The 8,605-nt window shown below is 39.5% G+C and overlaps 1 long non-coding RNA gene across 3 annotated transcripts; it reads left to right on the plus strand.

Moving 5' to 3' along the window:
- On the plus strand, positions 1–7,449 carry LOC129422889 (uncharacterized). 3 transcript variants are annotated; one of them, XR_012367624.1, is made up of 6 exons: positions 1–686; positions 1,044–1,075; positions 1,406–1,482; positions 2,803–2,948; positions 5,228–5,291; positions 6,778–7,449. It is a non-coding gene; the product is annotated as an uncharacterized lncRNA (long non-coding RNA). The 3 variants fall into 3 exon arrangements; XR_012367622.1 differs by lacking the exon at positions 5,228–5,291 and having other exon boundaries at positions 6,778–7,446; XR_012367623.1 differs by lacking the exon at positions 5,228–5,291 and having other exon boundaries at positions 1–223; positions 6,778–7,445.
- Positions 7,450–8,605: the final 1,156 nt, after the last annotated feature.

Raw genomic sequence — 8,605 nt, forward strand, 5'->3', positions numbered from 1 at the left:
ACTGTAACGAATTGCTGTAAAAATTACAGCATTATTTTACAGCAGCGGGCTGTTTTTCTAATAATACAGAAAATTGCTGTAAACTGCAATGCATTGTGGGGCCGCGTGGCGGTTTAACCCAATATACAGAGTACTGCTGTAAATTTCAAATTTTCAGAATGCATTGTGGGATCTTCAACGGTCGAGATTCGTGAAGCGCCAACAGGAGTGATTCACAGCTGAGGTAAGTTACTCATGTATTTGTTTTTAATATTTGGTAAGTGCAGTAGTATATGAAAGTATCTAACAGTTATATTAGTGGTTCATTTTGGAAACGCCCATGTTGTCGCATCCGTTCTCCGTTCGCGGGGGCGAATGATACATACGCGGGTTTTGAAAAGCACAGTCGCGGTAGTATTTCACACATACCCCGACGCTAAATATAGCTGCTACGGACGAAAACTGGCTTTCTACTTTAAGTTACATTCCGTGACAAAAATTAGGATTTACAGGAACTCCTTCGTCGGCGGGACGCGAATGAGACGCGGGGTTTTAGCCGCGCGGTCGTTGTAGTATTTCACCCATATACCGCCTTAACTGGGTTCCTACGTTAAGAATTACATGCTTCAGTGAGAAAGTTGAGGAACAAAGTCGTCCGCGGGACACGAATGAGACGTGCAATGGGCTTCATCTGCATCGCGGTTTTGGTAGGATTTCACACATTTCCCTGCACAATAGCAGCTATGAACCAAAAACTCTGGGATTAAATATTTCAGCGACCTTTAGAATTTACGCGGATTTCGTGTTGATCAGCACACTTGATGTTTTTGGTGTTTGTGGTATGGTTTAAATTTGCACCCATCTGTTAACACATGCGATTGAACGAAAACGCGTTCCTAAACAGTTACATAAACACACACAATGCGCTTTAACCCGGTAACGTTAGCTTTAAATTACTTCAGGATAATTACGTTTGATTAACAATGTTTTTTTCCTTATTTCATAATCCTTTTATATATACACATGTCTACAGTACAGTGCTTAATTTGTAAATATCTTTACAGTGGGGTGAGCAATTGGACAGGCAGGTGGAGAGGTAAGAGCAAATCCTAATATAACTTACATTTACAGTTATATATTCTATTTACAGAGAGTTGTTTATTTGTGTTTCAGTCTGGGGATTTCTTTAATCTGACATCCCTAAGGACTTACATTTCAATATAATTAATATATTTTTAGGTATACACTGTGTAATTTGCTTATTGTTTGTTTGTAACGCCTCTTGTTAACTTATTTGGCTTAAAATAAAGAGGTAATTTACCCTAACATTAAAATATGGTTTAAATGTAAAAAGATAAATAGTAAAGATAAAGTATAGATAAAGAGTACAGTTAAATATAACTGTTGTTACATATATTTGTTTTAGGAGACACTAGATGCATTCATCCCAGCTTCCTGTCTGACTTTGGCACTCTGTTCACAGCATATCATCTTCATTCAAAGGTACAGTAGCTATTAAATCTTCAGCACATTACATATGTCACCCTGTCTATGAAATTCATTCTAAAGTCTTATAATTATGATATTTGGAGCATCAAATTTTGATTTCAATCACTGATTTTACATTGATTTCAATCTTTCACACAAACTTAGTCAATATTAAAGGAATACTTCATTTTCTTTAAAAAAATCCAGATAATTTACTCACCTCTATGTCATCCAAAACGTTGAGTACTTTCTTTGTTCAGTCAAGAAAAACTTATGTTTTTTGAGGAAAACATTCCAGGATTTTTCTCATTTGAATACTTTATTGGACCCCAACACTTAACAGTTTTAGTGCAGTTTAAAATTGCAGTTTCAAAGGGCTCTAAATGATCCCAAACGAGGCATAAGGGTCTTTTCTAGCAAAACGATTGTCATTTTTGGAAAATAAAAAAAGGTGCACTTTTAAACCACAACTCCACGTCTTCCACCGGCTGTGTGACGCACCAGCGCAACCTTGCGTAATTGCGTAAGCACATCGAAAGGTACACAATTTGCGTAACATTTTAAACAATAAACTGACACAAAGACATGAATTAGTATCATTCCACATACAACAACGTCGGAACAGTCCTCTTTCTCCACACTTGTAAACACTGGGGCGGTAGTTTCTCATGTCATCTGTGACTTTTTGACGTCATAACGCATTACGTGAGGTCACGCTGGCACGCCACACAGCTCTCTGCGTGTAGAAATGACAATCATTTCACTAGATAAGACCCTTATGCTTCGTTTGGGATCGTTTAGAGACATTTTAAACTGCAATTTTAAACTGCACTGAAACTGTAAAGTGTTGGGGTCCAATAAAGTCCATTAAAATGAAAAATATCCTGGAATGTTTTTTTCTCAAAAACTTAATTTCTTCTTGACTGAACAAAGAAAGACATCAACGTTTTGGATGACATGGGGGTGAGTAAATTATCTCTTTTTTTTTTTTTTAAAGAAAATAGAGTAATCCTTTAAATATATCAAGATTATATTTTCACAGAATGTTCTTTACATTATGTAGGATGATTTTATAAACTGTAAATCACATTTAGCTTTAGCTGGGTTGTCAAACGTTAATCACATTTAGTAGATATGACATATCTGAACTTGAATTATATGTAAGATCTAAATTAGGTTAATAAATTAGTGGGGCATTTAAAACGTTGTGGGAGTTGGGTCCTAAGGACTGGAGTTTAGAAACAATGCTTTAACATATTGACTCATTTTAAAAACAATTACATGCCTCAAAAACTGAAACTAATCCGAATTATATTTATTTTCTGACTCTTTAAGCGCTCTGTATCTGGAGAGAGGAACAAAGAAGTCAGGAGGAAAAGTAAACATCAGGCCAAATGGTACAGAAGAAACAGGTTGCAGTGAACCTACATGTTGCTACTCTTCTTTGCAAAGTGATGGATTTGCAGTGGAGTTTCTACAATGTAAGAAGTACATACACATACAAAGATCTCTTTTTTTCTTTTATTATTCTCTATCTGTAGCTATCATCCCTCAATCTGTATCTGACTGTATTTAATCTATCATCACTCTATGGGGCTGTTTACACTTGGTATTAAGATATGTTTTTATCGATCGAATCACAAGTAGACGAGAGAGACACATCACGTTTACACCTGGTATTTAAATTCTTCTCTTTTGTCCACTTTTGAGCGCTTCTGTCATCTATACTTTGAGGGGGTGGTCTGTGAGACTGTGGGCGAGTCTCTCTGTTAAACACGAGCGGGAGTAATGAGAAGTGTATATGGACGTGAACTAATATTATGTCGGAGTCCGCTGCTTGTGTTGTAAGTAAACATGCTGCACAGTGTTTTGTACATGAATATGTCACAGGTCGGAGCGGACCACAGGTGTCGTGAGTCACGCCCCTTTCTAGTTTCCACCTCGAGGAGGTCCCAAGAGTACCCCAATGACCAGACACACAGAGAGCGTAAGTATAATTAAAACAAAACTTTATTTAAATTACTTAAAATTATGGGGGAGGGGAAAGGGGAAAGCTAAAATCCAACTAGCAGGCACAGTTCCGAGTCTCCTGGACTCTGTCGCAAGCAAATTTCCGGTGGGTCCTTCTTTTGCTTATCTCCTGGTTTTTGCGACGACAAACAGCTTATTCATGGAGTTTCTTTGTTCTGCTTCAGCGGCCCGATCCGGGGCACTCTTCTCTTCCCGGGTACAAGGAGAGACAGAGGGTGAGTATTTGGAGGCTGGTGTATTGATACCTGCACTTATACGTGCCCAACTCCGAGTCGGTCCCGTAGGTGTGTCCCTACTCGCCCTACGGCCGGATGAGCAGTGCTTCTGCTGCCGGGCTCGGCTCCGCCCGTCGGTTGGAAAGGTGAGAAGTGGCTGCTGTGATCGTCCGCAGTTCCCTTGGATGGTGGCACAGGTAAGTAAGTCAACACTTCATGGATGACTGGGGCTTTGGGTTTGATTCTGGTAATGTACGACTCAAACTGCGGCTCGTAGCTTTAAGCAGAAGGCAAGTATTTTTTTTACAGGGGAGTGAGGCTTCACGGTTACTTCGGGTAACGTACAACTCACTCCACTGACTCTTAGCGTTAGGCAGAAGGTTAGTAATTTGCATATGACTGGGGCTTTACAGTTACTTCAGGTAACATACAACTCGATCTGCTGGGTCTTAGCTTTAGGCAGAAAGGTAAGTAATTTACAGGTGACTGGGGCTTTACAGTTACTTCAGGTAACATACAACTCGATCTGCTGGGTCTTAGCTTTAGGCAGAAAGGTAAGTAATTTACAGGTGACTGGGGCTTTACTTTTTCTCCTCTATGACTTCTCAACAACAGGCGGGTGCTCCACCTATGTAATTCTTTCTTGGCGGTGGACTTTTGGCAAGTAGATGGCGAAACAGTAAGTAAATGGAGCTTACAGACCTTAAACAGCGAGAGCGTCTTGGCACTGGCCTATGTTGAGGCTCCAATGGACAACGGTTGAGCTGGGAACTGCTGTGCTGAGCCAAACGCTTCCCTCTCCTCTACTCCAGCAGACGGCACAGAGATCTAGACAGGGGCGAACCTTTGTAGGGGCTCCACAACAGGTAATGTTATCCACACAGCAAACTTTCCTCTTTCAGCAGCCAAGCCTCCTCCTTGCATATATATATATGCTTTCCACTTTTCTCACACCGGTCTTTCTTACTTGGTTAATTCACCTCCGCCTCCGCAGGGACAGGAAGATCCAGGATGTCGATGCAGGGCGTCAACGTAGGGTATCCATGCAGGAAGTCGCGGATGGCATATAAATAAGATGTCACCTCACCAGCCTTGACGTCCACTTGGTTCACCACGACTCGTCCAGCCTAGAGGTGGTTATTGACAGCACAAACACAGCATAACACTGCAAGGTTTCAAGTGTACACACTCATGGCAAGGACAAGGACTCACCCACTGCACCACACACACTCTAAGCGAAATAGGGTCACAACCACGGCTGACTAGGACTCGCCTGAGATTCGTTGGGCGCTGATTGCAATGGAGGGTCGAACTGTGACCGCCGCGACCCCTTGCGTCTTACTGTACTTGTGATCCCTGGCTCACCCACAACTCCTTTCCACAATGGGGCCTCTCACCTGTATGCTAAAACTCACAACACTCTCTGGATGGTTTACTCTCCAATATGATGTAATTTACAAATGTTCAGAGGTACTCACAAACGGTGATAACACTCTTCCTTTGTCTCCTTCCAGATGTCGGATACTCTTCACACCATCGGTTATCAATCGCTGGCGGTCTCCCTCGGCGGCACTACCGGTAAGTATTCCTATTGCTGTTACTCAGAGTATGTTATTGTTTTGCATGTGTTGTTTAACAGATCGTGATTTAAAGTCGCCATGAAACGGAAGTAGCAATTGCCTTATTTTCCCCGTGGTGACATATATCTGAATAAAGGCAGGGCTGGATTTGAATTTGTCCATCGAGATCTGATTGGATTGTTGAAGTTGGGTCGTGTTGCTAATTGCTAATCGCTGCGATCTTCTCCCGGACCCCGCCCACCTGCCATACTTTTGACCGGAAGTGAAGAGAGATCGTTTTGAGGAGAGGAGGAGATTTGGATTTTTGATTAAAGATTATGAGCACACACACATTTTTTAAAAATAATGAAGCTCACAGATAAGTCATTTGTTAATAATACCACAATATTAAATATATATATATAGTTTTTCATTTCAATTTCATTGCGACTTTAAATGTGATATACTCAGCCCAATCACCAGTGTCCTTAACTCCGTCTTCACCCAGTCAATAGTATCCGCCGCCTTCACAACGCTGACTTCACCCAGACACTAAACTCCTCTCACCCGATCGGCTAAATAAACTGCACCGTTTGCCACTTCTGAGGCTCTTTATATACTCCTCCTCTTCTCCCCATTGTCCAATCAATAATCGCCACACTCACTTAACACACCTGTGCCTGAGGAAGCCTGATTTTCCTCCGGGAATTTCCCGGAAGTGCCGGTGTTTGTGTTTTACGGTCCGGGCGGAACCAATTTCCACCAACTTTAGCTCCGCCCCAAAAAGTCACTCTGTGACAAATATATTAGAGCTTTTTCAAGTGTAGTGTTCTCTAGTCTAGTAATGTAAATTCACATGTGATTAAATGTGTTCAAATGTCTCCGCCCATTTATCTAATCTGAGGTACTGAACACAATGTTTTACATCTTTTCTGACATCTGGCGCGAATACACGATGTACAGTGCTATTTTTAGCCTTTCATTGATAAAACGAAAGTGGCTGATCTCCGCGTAGTTTCATTTTGCAAGCGTGTGAAAGTTGCGCAATCTTATTTCGTCAATTGCGCTGAAATATCAGAGAAAGATCTAACATGTACAAAACACTGTGCAGTATGTTTACTTACAACACAAGCAGCTGACTCTGACATAATATTAGTTCACGTCCATATAAACTCATCATTACTCCCACTCGTGTTTAACAGAGAGACTCGCCCACAGTCTCACAGACCACCCCCTCAAAGTATGCAGGACAGAAGCGCTCAAAAGTGAACAAAAGATACGAATTTAAATACCAGGTCTAAACGTGATGTGTCTCTCTCGTCCACTTTTGATCCGATCGACAAAAACACCTCTTAATAAGTGTAAACAGCCCCTGACATCGCTCTGTTTCTGACTGTATCTATAATCCCTCTATCTGTATCTGACTGTATTTGTTATGCATCTGTCTTTAACTGTATAATTACGTTTTGTAATATCTAATATATTGTCCTTCTATTTTTGCTTAGCCGCCTTTCGCAACCTGTGATGGAACACAGTCTGGAGCCGAATTGTTCTCCTTGACCAGAAGTTGATTGGAATCGCTTGGGATCATTTGGACATACTGGACTGTTCCTGCAGTGGTGACAATTAATCTGTTTTTTATGTAACAATTATACAACTTCATTTCATTTCGTCATCCACGAAAATTATTTGTGAGTCCTATTGGATTTGATTCCTATCAACAGTGAAGGTAAAGTTCCACACTCTTTTATAGCATTATCAAGCTATGCCATTGTTGTTGTCATCGTTGTTTAGTAACCTCTAGCTAAATATATTTAATATTGTGCCTTTAAAGTTATGCAGTTTTTTAGATATTCCTCTTTCTGTGTGAAGGGCCACACAGTGTACATGTTTCAATTACTTTAAAAATATTTAATTTCATGTCCATTAAAAAAAACCATTCAAAATATATGTTTTGACATTTTCCATGCAAATGTAAAAGTTATATATTAAATTTAAATAAATTTTGAACTGTTTTTAAAGCTTGTGTTATTTTTTAATTTTGTGAAATAATAGGTGAATTAAGTTATGTACAACATGTTATGCAGTTACATAAAGTGTAAAGTTTGCCTTAAATGTATTTCAGTGGCCAGTTTTAATCATTAGAATACTATACTGCATTTACATACTAAATTATAAGTAATTTACTGTAAAAAAAAATACAGCATTAGTTTAAAAATACAGTTTTTTACAGTAATCAAAAATGCAGGCAAAGTCTGTAAATTAAATTACAGCATTTTTGTAAAAAATACAGTTTTTTACAGTAATCAGAAAATACAGGGAAAGTCTGTAAATTAAAATTACAGTGACACTACTGTAAAAATTACAGTAACGGGCTGGCAACCCTGCTGCCAGTATTTTACTGTAAAATTTACAGGTAATTTTTTACAGTGTAATTGTGATTTTAAAATGTTGAGCAGGTTAAAAGGAGGCAATACAACACAAGGTGAATACTGGAGGATCACAGTGACGTCACACCGTTCTCATGCTGTGATAATCACAGTGTGAGCTATATGTGAGCTCATTATGAATTCAGAATGTTGAGTTCATGGTATGAGTGCACAATCAGTGTTCCATGACTTCACATAGTGACCATGATGAGCACACTTTGAGTGTACCATAACCTCTGTGACTCATATAATGGTCACAATGTGAAGTTACGGTACACTGACTGTGTGCTCATAATAAAGTCATGATGTGAAGTCGTTCTACACTCACTGTGAGCTCATACTATGGTCATAATTTTAGGGGAACGGCACACTCATTCTGTTATAGCAGAACAGCACACATGTCTGGAAAATGTTGGATCAAGAGTAGAACTTACAGGCTTAGAATGTATAATTTCTAAGAAATATAGGAATGATCATAGGATCAAATTTAGGACACTTTCTACACAGCATTTTATACAGCCATATACATGGTGTGTAATGTATATACAATATAAAATGTCATCAACAACGTTATGGCATCAAGAAGCCTAAATAAAGATTTTAGAAAGCTCACACAGATTGGAGGTAAAAGTGAGCAGGATTCACAGATTTGTTTTGTCCAAGCAGTGTGGTTACAGAGAGTCAGACTTATGTTCGATTCCCACAGGGTGTTGCAGTGATAGTTGCCACGTGCATGTGTTTGTGTGTGTTTATGACTTGCAGTGGATGGCTTCATTGCTCAGTGGAGGGATTAAATGCAGATACAATCATGTCTCTTTCACTTTTTATTGTCCGTATATTATTTGCAATTAAATGCTGATATCTCTGCGACATGTTTCCGAATATCCGAATATTAGTTCTCTGA

This window comes from Misgurnus anguillicaudatus, chromosome 24 (genome assembly GCF_027580225.2).
Source record: "Misgurnus anguillicaudatus chromosome 24, ASM2758022v2, whole genome shotgun sequence".
Classification (NCBI taxonomy): Eukaryota; Metazoa; Chordata; class Actinopteri; order Cypriniformes; family Cobitidae; genus Misgurnus; species Misgurnus anguillicaudatus.